This window comes from Lathyrus oleraceus, chromosome 1, assembly GCF_024323335.1.
Source record: "Lathyrus oleraceus cultivar Zhongwan6 chromosome 1, CAAS_Psat_ZW6_1.0, whole genome shotgun sequence".
NCBI lineage: Eukaryota > Viridiplantae > Streptophyta > Magnoliopsida > Fabales > Fabaceae > Lathyrus > Lathyrus oleraceus.
This window is the reverse complement of record NC_066579.1, coordinates 56,057,259-56,077,208: the sequence shown is the minus strand read 5'-3', so window position 1 is coordinate 56,077,208 and position 19,950 is coordinate 56,057,259. Positions and strand designations below refer to the sequence as shown.

General features: G+C 37.9%; 1 non-coding gene across 1 annotated transcript; it reads right to left on the bottom strand.

Moving 5' to 3' along the window:
* Positions 1-1,144: 1,144 nt before the first annotated feature.
* On the bottom strand, positions 1,145-1,216 carry TRNAM-CAU (transfer RNA methionine (anticodon CAU)). Its single transcript has one exon. It is a non-coding gene; the product is annotated as a tRNA-Met (tRNA).
* Positions 1,217-19,950: the final 18,734 nt, after the last annotated feature.

The following is a 19,950-nucleotide window of genomic DNA, read 5'->3' as shown; positions in this document are numbered from 1 at the left end:
TCTATGAACTTTATTTAAATTGGAGATGTCAATAAAATAAATTTAATCTCTTAGAAAAAAAATATGCGAACCTCATCTCCGTATGGGGTGAGATCTTAGAGCCTTACTCAGACTCAATTAGACAACTAACCTCAAGCTTAGTTGACACCTGTTAAATTTTGAGTAGTCTTGGATCATCATCCTCAAATACATAGTTGTTAAATCTTATGGAATAGACATCATTTATTATCCATCCTATACTTTGGCATAAAAAATTAATACTCTACTCTTAAAAACCATTCCACTTGGTCTCTTGGAAAAGCAACATCAATCACCTTTTAGAAAGATTCATGGTGAATCTCATACGCTACAAAAACTTCATTCTTGATGGTAAATGAATTTGTCCAAACATCTGGAGCATAATCTTCCCATTTCTTCTTCAAACATTGCATCAGGAGCATAATCTTCCTATTTCTTCTTCAAACATTACATCAGTATCTTTTGCTTGATAAAAATGATGAAGATATTCTTATCTCCCTTGGACACATTAAGTATCAAAGAGGCTTTATAATTTCAAGTCTTTATTTATAGTGATTCCTTTAACTAAAACATTGCATCGGTCTCTTATGCTCGACAAGATCTCTATAAATGATGACAAACTATTGATAAATAATTTATTAATTATTAAGTTAATCTTGTGCAAATATAATTCTTTTTTGAAGAATGGATAATTATGAAATAACATATCCAATCAACCTTTTTTTTTACATAATCAATTTTCTTAAATATATATATATAGTTAGATCAATATATAGTTGATTTCTTCAACTTAAAAAGTTAACAAGAAACATTTCTTGATTTAAACACTATTGACATTTTAAAAAGGTTTTATCTTAATCTTGTTTAAGAATTATATATATATATATATATATATATATATATATATATATATATATATATATATGATTATAATTTATATGTCAATTAGATTTTTAAAAACAATTCTATGAACATAATAATTAATGTGTAGAGTATTTAGTTTGTACAGTTGCATTCCGTAAACAACAGCGAAATGAATTTAGAGTTTCCGTAAACGACAGTTTTCTTATTGTAAAACGGTGATATACATGTCGTTTATAGGAAAAATTGGAAAAATTTAAGTAGTTATCAGAGCCTGGTTTCGATCCAGGGACCTGTGGGTTATGGGCCCACCACGCTTCCGCTGCGCCACTCTGATTTCTTGTTATTTGTTTCTATTAAAATGTATTTATTCCAAAACTTTACGAAACATGATTTGTCTTAGACTTCAACATACCTGAATTTTGTTTTGCATGATTGAAATCTTAAAAAGTTTATAGCTTTTAGATGAGCTAGGTTTTGTCTTGGGATCGTATATAGCTTCGATTTTGAGACAAAATCGTATTATATACAATAAAATATTGTTGTTTCTATTAATTATATTTACTATGCTTTTAATTTTAGAAAAGTTATGCGTTATTGTAAAGGAATTAATTAGTTCTTCTTTGCCTATAAAAATAAGTTTTGATTTTCTTTTTTTTGCTAGTAGTACAATAAAGGGGATACAATAATAAGTGATAATTTGGCAACATAATTTTAGTATTTAGTCATAATATAGTTTTTTAAGAGGTCAGTGAATGTTGGTTGCATATTCGCAGTTCTTCCATCACCAACGTACCACAAACAATTTCCCTCCACTTTTGGCCAGATTTTGACAACATTCTTTCAAAAGTTTGAACATGTAGCTTTCATTGTGATGTTCCGTGTATCATTCTCACAACCATACTTACCCCACACAACGCGGCACCTTAAGTCTTCTCCTCCACTATGAAGTTTCCAATCCAGTTTTGACAAGCAAATTTTATTCTTGATTTCAAAAGTCCTTCTTCTTATTTTGGTCTTAAGATTCCTCAACCCAAGTCCTTCTTCTTCTTTTGGTCTTAAGATTCCTCAACACAAGTCCTTCTTCTTCTTTTGGTCTTGTGATGGTGTTCCATTTGACTGGATGATATTTTTTCTTGTGCTAAGTATCTCCTCAAATGAATCTCCGTTGGAGTTTATAATTTTCGTTTGTGCAAGCCATGGAAATCATGGTAGTCATCATAGGATATATGGTTAGAGCTTTGATAACATTTTTGGCAAGTGTAACTTTTTCGTAAAAAGCAAGGTGATTCGCTTTTCACATAGTTAACTTTGTACTCACTTGATCAATCATGTACTCGCAGTAACCTCTCTTGAGTGCCTTTCCAGTTAATAGTACACCAAGATATTTGCCAAAGAAGGTTGTTTCTTTAAATCCTGACATATGGACAAGCTGCTCCATTGTGCGTCTGTTTGCATTTTTTGAGAGAAAAATTATGGTTTTCTTGTGTCTGACTTGTTCTCCAGACATATTGCAGAATTTATTCAGGATACTCTTTATACTTTGCATTTGTCTAGTTGTTGCCTCCCCAAACAGCAGGAGATCATTTGCGAACATGAGATGAGACACTATAGACCCATATTTACCAGCCTTGATAGTTCTCCAATCACCTTTGTCTACTGCTTGCATAATGAGGTGCAAAAGTTTATCCGTGCAGAGGACAAAGATGTAGGGGAGACGAGATCTCCTTGACGAATCCCCCTACTGGGGCGAAAGAACTCAAATGACGTGCCATTCTACTTGATGTTGGTTTCTACACTAGTCACTCCATGCATGATAATGTTGGTCATTTTCAAGGGTAATTCAATTTCCTCAAATATCCTCTAGATGAATTCCTAGCTCAACTTGTCATATGCTTTCGAAAGGTCGAGTTTAATAGTAAATAAGCCTTTTTTACCCTTAATTTTGCTCATACTAAGCATAATCTCTTGGCCCACTATGATGTTTTCATGAATGCTCTGACCTGACACAAACCCGAACTAGTAAGGAGAAACAATAATAGGAATATTTTCTTTGAGACATTCTACAAGCATCTTACTCACAACTTTTTAAATAACATTGCACAAGGATATTTGCCTAAACTAGATGACAAATTATGGTTGATTTGTCTTAGGGATAAGGCAAATATTTGTTTAGTTTATAGTTGTTTTTGGTGTAAGCCCTAGAGGTTAATACTTTTGGTACTTGTATCGAATTATTTATTAATAATAAAAGGTTTTTTCTTTATTATGTTTGGTTAATAAAATCCCTAGAATAGCTAGTCCGTTTAATGTATCAAGTGTGACTTAATCATGAGATCACATTAAACATAAGGACATTATTCTTAAAGTATTCGTAGTCGAGATTTATTGTGAAGTGAGATAACATTAAAGCATAAAGACTATTATGTATATAGACTGATGATCACATCTCATGGATCATGGATAAGGAGTTATCAAGTCTTAAACATAGGTATGAATATTAAGAGTAATAGTTATACTGGATTGACCCGCTATGAGAATACTATATAGAATGTTATGCAAAGTGTCATAAGTTATTCTCATGGTGATAATGGTGTATACCACCCTTCGACCTGAAACCACTATGGACCCTAGATGTAGAGTCGAGTGTCTTGTTGTTGATCAAACGTTATCCGTAACCGGATGACCATAAAGACAGTTGATGGGTACTCCATGAAGAATGCTAAGGGACATGAGTGACCTAGATGGAATTTGCCCATCCTGCGTAACAGGATAAATGTCTATGGATCCAATATTGAACTGGACAAGGATGACACGGTCTATGCCTTGTGTTCAATATAGACATAAGGGCAAAAGGGTAATTATACACATAAGTATTATCACAGAAGGATTTGTTAGATCACATGACATTTTCGTGTCTTGGGTAGCAGTGATGTGTTGCTAGATACCGCTCACTCTTTATTATGTTAAATATGTGATTTAATATAATTGTCAATGCCGCGAAAACATACAGGGTCACACACAAAAGGACGGATTGATGAGAGATAAAGTAACTAAGGAACACCGTAAGGTACAGTGCACTTAAGTGAATTGTAGAACATCGTAAGGTATGGTGTATTTAAGTAGAATATGAAATATGGTAATGAACCACGCGCTTAAGTGATTTTGGCATATTATAAGATATGGGCCACATACACTTAAGTGGGCTTTTTAGCTTGCAGCCCACACAAGTGGTTCTATAAATAGAACCCTTGTCCAGAAGCATTTAGTGCAGTTGCAATTTCGTTTTCTCTCTCTCTCTCTCTCTCTCTCTCTCTCTCTCTCTCTCTCTCTCTCTCTCTCTCTCTCTCTCTCTCTCTCTCTCTCTCTCACACACACACACACACACACACACACACACACACTCAAAGCCTTCATTCGTAGCAGCTAGCACTGAGATTGAAGGAATTTGTTCGTGTAGACTGAGTAGAGGCGTTGTCATCGTTTAACGTTCGTGATCGCTCCGTAGATCTGCATCAAAGGTTTCAATCGTCACAAGAGGTAACGATTCTATCATTGATCATGCTCATTCGTAAGGATCACTAAAGGAGACAATTTTAAATTTCGCTGCGTTTTGGATCACAATTCTCCTTCAGTGGTATCAGAGCCACTTATGAAACCATGCATCTGATAGCTGTTTATTTTCTGTATGAATATGATTAGAAGACAGAATGAATCAAAGAATAAATGAGTAATTAAATTTGGCATCATGTGTGTACGATTTGGATGATTGATGTTGATTATGCTTCGGAATCCGATATTAGTATGGTGAAGCAGCGATGCATCGATCGTCCATATGTTACGCAATTGAGATCGATCAAGTTATATATATGATATAAGTAATCCTAATGCAAAATACGGTATATATGATATATTGTTTCTGTTTCGTTCATTCAAACACTTAATGGTTGTTTTCCTTTGAGAGATCAATGGTCATTTGCTTTGGAATCCGACATTATTATGGTGAAGCAATGACCTGTTGATCAATCATATTGAATCAACAATCGAGGTGTGTTTGACGGTCTGAAATTGGTGCATTATGGTTAATGACGACACAAGGGTTATGTTGTCAAAGAGTTGTGAGTTGAGGGCTTGTTGGATCACGTCTATTGACTGTTTCAAAGCGTTGATTTTGACCGTGCGACGTTCGTCATGGGCCTGTGACGGTCGTAGCAAGCTGGACGTGACGGTCGTAACATGCTTTGTGACGGTCGTCACATTCATAGAGTCAGAATTCGCGGCGTTTTTGTTTTATGACCGGGCAGCGAACCCCGGCTAACTCTGCATAGTGTGATCGGTCGCCGAAATTTAATTTGGTTTTAATTAATTAAAGGAATTAAAATTAATAATAATAATGTGTTTATTATTATTGTCTTGTGGTGATCGGTTATGGCCTTAGTTTTCCTTTATTTTGTTTTGGGTTTTTTAAAAATGTGACCTGCGTGTCGTGCCTCTCTTTTAATCTCTTAATGTAACTTCTTCTCTCATCTCACTCCCTCGTATGTAAAACGAGTTTCTTTTATGTAATGTAATATTATGAAGAAAGAGAAGAATTCAATATCAAAGGAGGACAACCTTGAAGATCTTGCTTGGAGAAGCTTAGATCGTTATTAAGTTAGCTTAGGTTCTCTCATTGGCTTGGGAGAACAATTGCGCTAGGGACCATAATTGTTTCATTATGAATGTATGTTGATGCGTATGACTGTAAGTTGATGCATGTGAGAGATGATTTATATGATAAATAAGCCAATGAGATCAGAACAATTGCAATTCCCTCAAATAAAATATTAAGTTTATGTTTTCCAAGTTTTAGCACTCATCAAGACTCGTAACGGATAATGTAGGTTTCTCCTATGCGAGGTGTATGTTCTATATTAGTAAGGTGCGATGGGATAATTGTAATATCCAATTGCTAAAACAATGGGTCAAACTTAACTAAACAAATTATAATAAGATTATATGTGTTTAGACGCAAAGTTGGAAATGATCCATGTGATGGATTGGAATAAGGAGTTATTCACCCAACTAAGATATTCGAGAGTTGTATTAGATACAATTGGAAGGAGTTCCTACCTAAATAACCTAGTTTTGTGTAATCCGCTTACGCGGACTTAAAACAAAGTGAAATGTGGATCTCGACCCACTAGAAAATCTTCCAACGGGATTTTCCGAATCAAATGATGAGGGTCATTTGTTTTGAGTAAAATAGTGGGAGCATATTTAATTAAAGACCTAATTAAATATGTTATTGATACTTATATTTTCATTAGTTTCATGTAGATTACCATGACAACAAACACCTCTAACAACATTTTGCGATCAATCCTTGACAAGGAAAAATTGTCTAGGACAAATTTTCTGGATTGGCACCGAAATCTGAGGATTGTCCTCAAACATGATAGAAAGCTGTATGTCTTGGAGAAACCTGTTCCTGAAGAGGAACCTACTAGTTCTGCACCTAAGGCAAAAAGAGATGTTTATAAGAAGCATGTCGATGATGCCAATGAAACTGCTTGTCTCATGCTAGCTACCATGATCTCAGAGTTGTAAAAGCAACATGAGAACACGGCAGCGTTCGATATGATCGAACACCTGAAGATGCTCTATCAAGAGCAAGCGAGGCATGAAAGGTTTGAAGTTTCAAAATCCCTTTTTCAAGGCAAGTTAGCTGAGGGAGCCCCTGTAGGTCCCCATGTGCTCAAGATGATTGGGTATGTGGAAAACCTTGAAAGGTTGGGTTTTCCCCTCGGAAAGGAACTTGCGACTGATTTGATCTTGCAACCGTTGCCAGATAGATTCAGTCAATTTGTCCTAAATTTCAATATGAATGATATGGACAAATCTCTTCCTAAACTGCTAGCCATGTTAAGAACTGCTGAGCAGAATCTGAAGTCAAAAGGAAAGTCCATTCTGATGAACGGAAATGGAAAGAGACAGACCAAAAGACCCACCAAGCAGGGTGATAAAGGGAGAGGCAAGGAAGTTGCCAAACCCAGACCCATTGTTGCTGCTTTGGAGCCTAGTGGAGGCATAGCAAAGGCAGGCACCTGCTTCCATTGCGGTAAGACCGGACACTAAAAGAGAAACTGCCCAAAGTACCTGGAAGATATGAAGAATGGAGTAGAGACTTCAACTTCATGTATTTTTGTTATTGAAATTAATTTATCTACTTCTGCATCGTGGGTATTAGATACTGGATGCAGTTCTCACATTTGTACAAATGTGCAGGGGCTAAAAAAGAGTAGAGATTTGGCAAAAGGTGAAGTTGACCTACGAGTTGGCAATGGAGCAAAAGTTGTTGCTTTAGCCGTATGAACTTATGTATTGACTTTACCTAGTGGTTTAATAATTCAGTTAGAGAACTGTTATTATGTATCTGCAATTAGCAGGAATATTATTTCCATTTCTTGTTTGGACAAGTTTGGTTTTTCTTTATAATAAAGAATAATTATTGCTTAATTTATTTGAATGATATATTCTATGCTACTGCATAAATGAACAATGGATTATATATCCTTGATCTTGAGATGCCTATTTATAACATTAATACTAAAAGGATGAAACCTAATGAGTTAAATCCAACTTACCTTTGGCATTGTCGATTAGGCCACATAAATGAGAAACGCATTTCCAAACTCCATAAAGATGGACTTTTGGACTCTTTTGATTATGAATCATATGAGACATGCAGAACTTGTTTAATTGGAAAGATGACAAAGTCTCTATTCATAGGAAAAGGTGAAAGAGTTAATGATCTTTTGGCCCTCATACATACTGATGTATGTGGACCACTGAACATACTAGCCATAAGAGGTTTTCAGTACTTCATCACATTTACCGATGATTTCAGTAGATATGGTTATATGTATTTAATGAAACACAAATCAGAGTCCTTTGAAAAGTTCAAGGAATTCAAGAATGAAGTACAAAACCAACTAGGTAAGAATATTAAAACTCTTCGATCAAATCGAGGTGGTGAGTATTTAAGCCTAGAGTTTGATGACCATCTGAAAGAGTGTGGGATCCTATCCCAACTTACTCCTCCTGGAACACCCCAATGGAATGGTGTATCTGAGAGAAGAAATCGAACCCTGTTAGACATGGTCCGATCCATGATGAGTCACGCCAATCTTCCAAACTCCTTTTGGGGACATGCATTATTGACAACAACTTACACACTTAACCGTGTCCATCCAAAAAGGTTGAGAAGACACCATATGAGATATGGAGTGGTAAGAAACCACATATGTCTTACATGAAGATTTGGGGTTGCGAAGTTTATGTGAAACGACAAATTTCAACTAAGCTTGAGCCCAAATTTGACAAATGCTTATTTGTGGGGTATCCTAAAGAAACAAGAGGGTATTACTTCTACAATCCTTCTGAGGGAAAAGTGTTTGTCGCTCGAACTGGAGTTTTCCTAGAAAAGGATTTTATTTACAAAGGAATCAGTGGGAGGAAAGTAGAGATTGAAGAAATTCAAGAATCACAAAGCATTGATACACCTATGGAGGAATTAGAGCAGGAAACACAAGTAGTTGTGGAAGAGCAACCTGCTCAAGTAGAACAAGACCAGCGTAGGTCAGGCAGGATATGTCACCTACCTGAGAGATATGGATATCTCATAACTGATCAAGGTGATGTATTACTCATGGATCAAGATGAGCTTGTGACCTACCAAGAGGCCATAACTGGTCCTGAGTCTGAGAAGTGGCTAGAAGCCATGAAATCTGAAATGGATTCCATGTACACAAACCAGGTTTGGACCTTGGTAGAGCCTCCTGTAGGAGTTAACCCTATAGGATGCAAGTGGGTCTTCAAAAAGAAGATTGACATGGATGGTAAGGTACATACCTATAAGACAAGACTGGTTGCAAAAGGATATAAACAAATTCATGGGGTTGACTATGATGAAACCTTTTCACCAGTTGCAATGCTTAAATATGTTCGGATTTTACTTGATATCGTTGCATATCATGATTATGAAATATGGCAGATGGATGTCAAAACTGCTTTCCTTAATGGGAATCTTCTTGAGGATGTGTACATGACACAACTTGAAGGATTTGACATACCTGAAGAAGCCCTAAAGATATGTAAGTTACAAAGATCAATCTATGGATTGAAGCAAGCTTCCAGAAGTTGGAATCTTCATTTTGATGAAACAGTTAAACAATATAGATTCGTCAAGAACGAAGATGAGCCTCGTGTCTACAAGAAGGTTAGTGGGAGCATGATCGTTTTCCTGGTATTATATGTAGATGACATATTACTCATTGGAAACGATGTCCCTACCCTACAACAAGTAAAGTCTTGGTTGGGGAAATGCTTTTCTATGAAGGACCTAGGTGAAGCAGCCTATATATTAGGAATTAGAATCTATAAAGATAGATCACAAAAACTGCTTGGCCTAAGTCAGAGTACATACATAGACAAGGTGCTGAGACGCTTTAATATGCATGACTCCAAGAAAGGATTCATACCTATGCAACATGGTCTGTGTCTATCAAAAACACAATCCCCTTCAACTAAAGAAGAAAGGGATCGCATGAATAAGATTCCATATGCATCTGCAATAGGATCTATCATGTATGTCATGTTATGTACTCGATCAGATGTCTCGTATGCTTTGAGTGCAACGAGTAGGTACCAATCTGACCATGGTGATGCTCATTGGGTAGCTGTCAAGAATATCCTTAAGTATTTGAGAAGGACTAAGGAATCATTCTTGATATATGGAGGTCAGGAAGAGCTGGTTGTAATTGGATACACCGATGCTAGCTTCCAGACAGATAAGGATGACTTTAGATCGCAATCTGGTTATGTGTTTTGCTTAAACGGTGGCGCTGTGAGCTGGAAAAGTTCAAAGCAAGATACAGTTGCTGATTCTATAACCAAGGCCGAGTATATTGATGCCTCAAGTGCAGCAAAGGAAGTTGTTTGGATCAAAAAGTTAATTAGTGAACTTGGCATGGTTCCTAACATTGTGGATCCCATTGATCTCTATTGTGATAACAATGGCGCTATCGCACAAGCTAAGGAACCTAGATCTCACCAACGATCCAAACACATACTTAGGCGTTATCACCTCATTTGAGAGATAATATATATAAGATATGTGAAGATATGCAGAGTACCTACACTTGACAATATTGCTGACCCACTGATAAAGCCTTTTGCACAGCAGAAGCATGATGGCCATACTAGATCTATGGGCATCAGGGGTATGTCTGATTGGCTCTAGTGCTAGTGGGAGATTGTTGGTGTAAGCCCTAGAGGTCAATACTTTTGGTACTTGTATCGAATTACTTATTAATAATAAAAGGCTTTTTCTTTATTATGTTTGGTTAATAAAGTCCCTAGGATAGCTAGTCCGTTTAATGTATCAAGTGTGACTTAATCATGAGATCACATTAAACATAAGGACAATATTCTTAAAGTATTTGTAGTCAAGCTTTATTATGAAGTGGGATAACATTAAAGCATAAAGACTATTATGTATATAGACTGATGATCACATCTCATGGATCATGGATAAGGAGTTATCAAGTCTTAAACATAAGTATGAATATTAAGAGTAATATTTATACTGGATTGACCCGTTATGAGAATACTATATAAAATGTTATGCAAAGTGTCATAAGTTATTCTCATGGTGATAATGGTGTATACGACCCTTCGACCTGAAACCACTATGGACCCTAGATGTAGAGTCGAGTGCCTTGTTGCTGATCAAACATTGTCCGTAACTGGATAACCATAAAGATAGTTGATGGGTACTCCACGAAGCATGATAAGGGACATGAGTGACCTAGATGGAATTTGCCCATCCTGCGTAACAGGATAAATGTCTATGGGCCTAATATTGAACTGGACAAGGATGACACGGTTTATGCCTTGTGTTCTGTAACACCCCGATAATAATAAAATAATTATTTAAATTGAGTTAATAATATATTTATTAATTTAATTAAATAATTGGAAATTTTATTATTATTATTGGATTATTATTATTATTGGAAAATATATATAAGTTGGAAATAAAGAAAAGAGCCCATTTGGAGTAAAAAGGTTTTACGTGAAAAACAGAGAAGCGATCGTGAAAGAGGAAAAGGGCAAAGAGACAGAGCAAGGGCTGAAGGTTGAAGAGAGAAAAGCTTGGAGCTCAAAGATTTGCCGAATTAATCAGGTAAGGGGGGTTTATCGTCGATTAATGGGTATTATGGGATAATATGTGATGGGTAGTGATAAGCCGTTAATTTGACCCTAATTGGGATTGTTGATGCTGAAGAATTGAGTTGGATAAATTGTATTTAGACTGTAATTGAATCTGTGTTTGGGTTAGTTGTGAAATTCCGAACGTATAGCTTTTTACGGAATCGGAATCGGAGGTCCGGAAGTCCTCCAACGGCGGAAAATGCGGAGAATTCTGCGTTCTGCCTTGTGTTAGCGCAGGAACTGCTGTTTAGTCTGCGTTAACCGGTTAACCCAGGGTGTTAACCGGTTAACACTGTTATGATTTGTGAAAATGTGCTGTTTTGCCTGCGTTAACCGGTTAACCCAGGGCGTTAACCGGTTAACACTGTTACGTTTTGCCAGAAAATATGTTTTTGCCTGCGTTAACCGGTTAACCCAGGGCGTTAACCGGTTAACACTGTTGCAGAGTGGAAAAATTAGTTTTTAATGTTGTGTACATAACTGAGAGTTAGCCTATGTTGGCGTATGATGTAATAGGGATTATATCCCGCTGTTTTGAGCAGTATATGTATTAGTAGAGTGTGCTAATACTGTGATTAATTATTTGACATGATATAATGTTTTGATACATGTGTTGAGGAATGTATGATTGTATGCATAATGCTGGGAATGTATCAGTTGTGTATGCATTGGTGAATAGACTGTTTTATGGCTTAGAGTGTGAGCATATGTCTATTCTTGAATTGTTGTGGACGTTGCATTGCTAGGTGATTAGCATGCATATTGTGGCCTTTATGGTGGTAGCTAATTCCCGTGGTGAGGAATTAGTGATGTTAGTCATTTTGGACTGTTGTTGATGTTTGCATGCTAGGTGAGTTAGCGTGCATAGCATGGCCCTTGGGGTGGTAGCTAATTCCCATAGTGAGGAATTAGTGATGTGAGTCACTAGGTCTCAAATGAGTGGGACTAGTGAGCTTGGTAGCCGTACCTGGATTGGTCGGTGAAGTTGAACTATATGTTCACGAATAGTCGGTACCGCATGTGTGGAGTCTCATTGCATAATGTATGTATGGCGTATAATATGAATGGATGTATTCCAATATTATACGTGTGTTTGTGTTGTTATGAAGTATGAATTGAGATTATACTTGTGTTTTATGTTGGTGTTGAGGATGATGTTAAACTGATGTGCTGTTACTGATAGTATGTTGTGATTAGGGTGATTAATGTGTTAAATTACTTAACATGACATTATATGCTATAATGCTTATTATATCGATTGAGGAACTCACCCTTACAACTATTTTTCAGGTAACGAGAAATGAGTTGAGTAGAAGTGAATGCTTGGAGTCTAGTGTAGTCTCCTTAGTGGGTCATGCTCTGATAGATGTAACATCGGGAGGGAACCTTTTTAATTATGTGTTAAAGATTGTTGAACCAGTTTACATGTAGTATGTTACATGTTTTGATTGACTTGATTTATATCCGCTGCGATTTATGCAAAAATGTTAATGTTTTGAATTAATAAAAGAGCATGACTGTTATATTGTTGCGTGGTGTGGAATATTATGTGTGACACCCTTGAAGGGCATAATTACTCTGATTGTTATATGTTTATTAATTTTAATTAAATATTCTGGGGTATTTTATAAGGGTGTTACATTAGTGGTATCAGAGCATAGTCGGTCGAGTCGAGTCGTAATTATTCTGTTTCCCCTGTACGGTATAGGTGTTGAGTAACCTATCAGTACTCATTGTTTTAGTTTGTTTGGGTTTTCAGAATAGAGATGGCTGGAAGAGGTAGAGATGATGCTGCGATTGCTGAGGCTCTGGGTATGCTAGCTGGAGTACTTGGAGGGAATCCGAATGTTGTGGGAATGGGAGCTGCTCGTCAACTGAGTGAGTTCCAGAAGAACAATCCTCCAATGTTCAAGGGAGCATACGATCCAGATGGCACTCAGAAGTGGTTGAAGGAGATCGAGAGAATCTTCCGAGTAACTGAGTGTGCCGATAACCAGAAGGTCAGGTTCGGTACGCATATGCTGTCAGAGGAAGCTGATGATTGGTGGGTTGCTACCCGCACCGAGTTGGAAACTGCTGGGAATGCTGAAATCACTTGGGCTGTGTTCAGAGAGAGATTCCTGAGGAAGTACTTTCCAGAGGATGTCAGAGGAAAGAAAGAGATAGAGTTTTTGGAATTGAAGCAGGGTAACAGGTCTGTTACTGAGTATGCTGCTAAGTTCACAGAGCTGTCAAAGTATTATACTCCCTATAATGAGGCTGCTGGGGAATTTTCGAAATGTGTGAAGTTTGAGAACGGGTTGCGTCCCGAGATCAAACAGGCTATTGGATATCAGCGGATCAGAGTGTTTTCTGACTAGGTCGACTGTTGCAGGATTTTTGAACAGGATTCCAAAGCCAGAGCAGAGAGCTATCAGCAAAGGGTTGATAGGAAAGGCAAGAATCAGAATGATCGTGGAAAACCGTATGCAGTTGGCAAAGGTTTTCAGAGTCAGAGTGGGATGAAGAGGCCTGGTGGGGGAGACTCTAGTGCTCCTGCTAAGTGTTACAGATGTGGTCAGGCGGGACATTGTTTCCATGAGTGTGCTAGTGTTGAGAAGAAGTGTTTCAAGTGTGGTAAAGATGGTCATTTGGCTGCAGAGTGCCGGTTGAAGACTCTGACTTGCTTCAACTGTGGAGAGGTGGGCCATATCAGTCCACAGTGTCCTAAGCCGAAGAAAGAGAATCAGTCGGGAGGAAAAGTCTTTGCTTTATCGGGTTCTGAGACTTCCGCAGATGATCGTTTGATCCGAGGTACGTGTTATATTAATGGCTTTCCTCTTGTAGCTATTATTGACACCGGTGCTACTCATTCTTTTATATCTTTGGATTGTGCTGTGAAACTTAAGTTAGAGATATCTGAGATGCTTGGAAGTATGGTGATTGATACTCCTGCGAAGGGTTCAGTGACTACTACTTCAGTTTGCTTGAGTTGTCCTTTGAGTATTTTTGGTAGAGACTTTGGGATAGACCTTGTGTGTCTTCCACTAGTGCAGATTGATGTTATCTTGGGAATGAACTGGTTGGTGTTTAACCGAGATTCTATCAATTGTTTTGATAAGACTGTGATATTTCCTGAGATTGAAGGAGGAAAGAGTTTGTTTCTATCAGCCAGGCAGGTGAATGAGGAAGTAGCAGATGGGGCAGAGTTGTTTATGCTGTTAGCGACTTTGGAGGCTAAAGATAAACTAGTGATTGGTGATCTAGCCGTGGTGTGTGAGTTTCCTGATGTGTTTCCGGAAGAGGTGAATGAATTGCCGCCAGAGCGTGAAGTTGAGTTCTCGATTGATTTGGTACCTGGTACTAGACCGATATCGATGACTCCGTATCGTATGTCTGCTGTTGAGTTAGCTGAATTGAAGAGTCAGTTGGAAGATCTGTTGGATAAGAAGTTTATTCGTCCGAGTGTGTCACCGTGGGGTGCACCAGTGTTATTGGTTAAGAAGAAAGAAGGTACTATGAGGTTGTGTGTGGACTACAGGCAACTGAATAAAGTGACGATCAAAAATCGGTATCCTTTGCCGAGGATTGATAATTTGATGGATCAATTGGTTGGTGCGAGTGTGTTCAGCAAGATAGATTTGAGATCTGGGTATCATCAGATACGTGTGAAAACTGAAGATATTCAGAAGACTGCTTTCAGAACAAGGTATGGACATTATGAGTATTCTGTAATGCCTTTTGGTGTGACTAATGCGCCTGGAGTATTTATGGAGTATATGAATAGGATTTTCCATCCGTACCTAGATAAGTTTGTTGTGGTGTTTATTGATGACATTTTGGTGTATTCGAAATCTGAAGAAGAGCATGCTGAGCATTTGAGAGTGGTTTTAGAAGTTCTACGAGAAAAGAAGTTATTTGCTAAACTGTCGAAGTGTGAATTTTGGTTAGAAGAAGTTAGTTTTCTTGGTCATGTGATTTCAAGAGGTGGTGTTGCTGTTGATCCTTCTAAGATAGAAGCGGTATCTAAGTGGGAAGCTCTGAAGTCTGTTGCTGAGATTCAAAGTTTTCTTGGTTTGGCTGGTTATTATAGGAAGTTCATTGAGGGATTTTCTAAGTTGGCGTTACCGCTGACAATGTTGACTAGAAAGGGGCAAGCGTTTGTTTGGGACTCAAAATGTGAATAAGGTTTCCAAGAGTTAAAGAGAAGGTTAACTACTGCTCCTATTCTGATATTACCGAGTTCGTCGGAACCATTTGAGGTTTACTGTGATGCTTCATTGTTGGGTTTGGGTGGTGTGTTGATGCAGAATAAGCAGGTTATAGCTTATGCTTCGAGACAGCTGAGGGTTCATGAGAGGAACTATCCGACGCACGATTTAGAGTTGGCAGCTGTGGTATTTGTTCTGAAGTTGTGGAGACATTATTTGTATGGATCAAGATTTGAGGTTTTCAGTGACCATAAAAGTTTAAAGTATTTGTTTGATCAGAAAGAGCTGAATATGAGACAGAGGAGATGGTTAGAATTTCTGAAGGATTATGACTTTGGTTTGAATTACCATCCGGGTAAAGCAAACGTAGTGGCTGATGCATTGAGTCGGAAATCATTGCATATGTCTATGTTAATGGTTAAGGAATTGGATTTAATTGAGCAGTTTAGGGACTTGAGTTTGGTGTGTGAGAGTACTCACAATAGTGTTAAATTGGGAATGTTGAAGTTGACAAGTGGTATTCTGGATGAGATCAGAGAGGGTCAGAAATCTGATGTGCTTTTGGTTGATAAGTTGACTTTAGTGAATCAAGGTCAAGGTGGTGAATTCAGAGTTGATGAGAATGGTGTTTTGAAATTTGGTAATCGGGTGTGTATTCCGGATGTTACCGAACTTAAGAAGAGTATTCTGGAGGAAGGACATCGTAGTGGCTTGAGTATTCATCCTGGAGCTACGAAGATGTATCATGATTTGAAGAAGTTATTTTGGTGGCCGGGAATGAAAAGAGAAATTGCGAGTTTTGTTTATTCCTGTTTGACTTGTCAGAAGTCAAAGATTGAGCATCAGAAGCCGTCTGGGCTAATGCAACCGTTGGCTATTCCAGAGTGGAAGTGGGATAGTATCAGTATGGATTTTGTTTCTGGTTTACCGAGGACAAGTAAGAATTTTGAAGCTATTTGGGTGATTGTGGATAGATTGACGAAGTCGGCTCATTTCATTCCGATCAGAATGGATTATCCGTTAGAGAGATTAGCCGAGTTGTATATTGAGAAGATTGTAAGTTTGCATGGTATTCCGTCTAGTATTGTTTCGGACAGAGATCCTAGATTTACATCGAAGTTTTGGGAAGGTTTGCAGAGGGCTTTGGGAACTAAGCTGAGATTGAGTTCTGCATATCATCCGCAGACTGATGGTCAGACTAAGAGGACGATTCAGTCATTAGAGGATCTTTTGAGAGCTTGTGTTTTGGAAAAGGGAGGTGCTTGGGATTGTTATTTACCTTTGATTGAGTTTACCTACAACAATAGTTTTCATTCGAGCATTGGTATGGCACCGTTTGAAGCTTTGTATGGTAGGAGATGTCGGACACCTTTATGTTGGTATGAGTCCGGTGAGAGCGATGTGGTTGGACCGGAGATTGTTCAACAGACTACAGAAAAGATTAAGATGATTCAGGAGAAGATGAGAATTGCTCAGAGTCGTCAGAAGAGTTATCATGATAAGAGGAGGAAGTCACTTGAGTTCCAAGAGGGAGATCATGTGTTTCTTCGTGTTACTCCGATAACTGGTGTTGGGCGAGCTTTGAAGTCGAGGAAGTTGACACCTCGATTTATTGGTCCTTATCAGATTTTGGAGAGGATAGGGGAGGTAGTCTATCGTATCGCTTTACCGCCGTCGCTTGCGAATTTGCATGAGGTTTTTCATGTGTCTCAGTTGAGGAGGTACATTCATGATCCGTCGCATGTAGTCCAAGTAGATGATGTACAGGTGAGAGATAACCTGACTGTTGAAACATCACCTATGAGGATCGAGGATCGAGAGTTGAAGCAGTTGCGGGGTAAAGAGATTGCCTTAGTGAAGGTAGCTTGGGGAGGACCAGCAGGTGGCAATGTGACTTGGGAACTGGAGAGTAAGATGAAGGAATCTTACCCAGAGTTGTTCGTTTGAGGTATGTTTTCGAGGACGAAAACTCTTTTAGTGGGGGAGAGTTGTAACACCCCGATAATAATAAAATAATTATTTAAATTGAGTTAATAATATATTTATTAATTTAATTAAATAATTAGAAATTTTATTATTATTATTGGATTATTATTATTATTGGAAAATATATATAAGTTGGAAATAAAGAAAAGAGCCCATTTGGAGTAAAAAGGTTTTACGTGAAAAACAGAGAAGCGATCGTGAAAGAGGAAAAGGGCAAAGAGACAGAGCAAGGGCTGAAGGTTGAAGAGAGAAAAGCTTGGAGCTCAAAGATTTGCCGGATTAATCAGGTAAGGGGGTTTATCGTCGATTAATGGGTATTATGGGATAATATGTGATGGGTAGTGATAAGCCGTTAATTTGACCCTAATTGGGATTGTTGATGCTGAAGAATTGAGTTGGATAAATTGTATTTAGACTGTAATTGAATCTGTGTTTGGGTTAGTTGTGAAATTCCGAACGTATAGCTTTTTACGGAATCGGAATCGGAGGTCCGGAAGTCCTCCAACGGCGGAAAATGCGGAGAATTCTGCGTTCTGCCTTGTGTTAGCGCAGGAACTGCTGTTTAGTCTGCGTTAACCGGTTAACCCAGGGTGTTAACCGGTTAACACTGTTATGATTTGTGAAAATGTGCTGTTTTGCCTGCGTTAACCGGTTAACCCAGGGCGTTAACCGGTTAACACTGTTACGTTTTGCCAGAAAATATGTTTTTGCCTGCGTTAACCGGTTAACCCAGGGCGTTAACCGGTTAACACTGTTGCAGAGTGGAAAAATTAGTTTTTAATGTTGTGTACATAACTGAGAGTTAGCCTATGTTGGCGTATGATGTAATAGGGATTATATCCCGCTGTTTTGAGCAGTATATGTATTAGTAGAGTGTGCTAATACTGTGATTAATTATTTGACATGATATAATGTTTTGATACATGTGTTGAGGAATGTATGATTGTATGCATAATGCTGGGAATGTATCAGTTGTGTATGCATTGGTGAATAGACTGTTTTATGGCTTAGAGTGTGAGCATATGTCTATTCTTGAATTGTTGTGGACGTTGCATTGCTAGGTGATTAGCATGCATATTGTGGCCTTTATGGTGGTAGCTAATTCCCGTGGTGAGGAATTAGTGATGTTAGTCATTTTGGACTGTTGTTGATGTTTGCATGCTAGGTGAGTTAGCGTGCATAGCATGGCCCTTGGGGTGGTAGCTAATTCCCATAGTGAGGAATTAGTGATGTGAGTCACTAGGTCTCAAATGAGTGGGACTAGTGAGCTTGGTAGCCGTACCTGGATTGGTCGGTGAAGTTGAACTATATGTTCACGAATAGTCGGTACCGCATGTGTGGAGTCTCATTGCATAATGTATGTATGGCGTATAATATGAATGGATGTATTCCAATATTATACGTGTGTTTGTGTTGTTATGAAGTATGAATTGAGATTATACTTGTGTTTTATGTTGGTGTTGAGGATGATGTTAAACTGATGTGCTGTTACTGATAGTATGTTGTGATTAGGGTGATTAATGTGTTAAATTACTTAACATGACATTATATGCTATAATGCTTATTATATCGATTGAGGAACTCACCCTTACAACTATTTTTCAGGTAACGAGAAATGAGTTGAGTAGAAGTGAATGCTTGGAGTCTAGTGTAGTCTCCTTAGTGGGTCATGCTCTGATAGATGTAACATCGGGAGGGAACCTTTTTAATTATGTGTTAAAGATTGTTGAACCAGTTTACATGTAGTATGTTACATGTTTTGATTGACTTGATTTATATCCGCTGCGATTTATGCAAAAATGTTTAATGTTTTGAATTAATAAAAGAGCATGACTGTTATATTGTTGCGTGGTGTGGAATATTATGTGTGACACCCTTGAAGGGCATAATTACTCTGATAGTTATATGTTTATTAATTTTAATTAAATATTCTGGGGTATTTTATAAGGGTGTTACATGTTCAATATAAACATAAGGGCAAAAGGGTAATTATACACATAAGTATTATCACAGAAGGATTTGTCAGATCACATGACATTTTCGTGCCTTGGGTAGCAGTGATGTGTTGCTAGATACCGCTCACTATTTATCATGTTAAATACGTGATTTAATATAATTGCCAATGCCGCGAAAACCTATAGGGTCAAAAGGACGGATTGATGAGAGATATAGTAACTAAGGAACAACGTAAGGTACGGTGCACTTAAGTGAATTGTAGAACATCGTAAGGTACGGTGTATTTAAGCAGAATACGAAATATGGTAAGGAACCACGCACTTAAGTGATTTCGGCATATTGTAAGATATGGGCCACATACACTTAAGTGGGCTTTTTAGCTTATATCCCACACAAGTGGTTCTATAAATAGAACCCTTGTGCAGAAACATTCTTATCGTGATCGCCCAGTGAAGTAGCAACTGAAGGAGAATTGCGATCCAAAATGCAACGGAATTTAAAATTTTCTCCTTTAGTGATCCTTACGAATGGGCATGACCAGTGATAGAATCGTTACCTCTTGTGACGATTGAAACCTTTGATGCAGATCTACGGAGCGATCACGAACGTTGAACGATGACAACGCCTCTACTCAGTCCACACGAACGGATTCCTTCAATCTCAGTGCTAGCTGCTACAAATG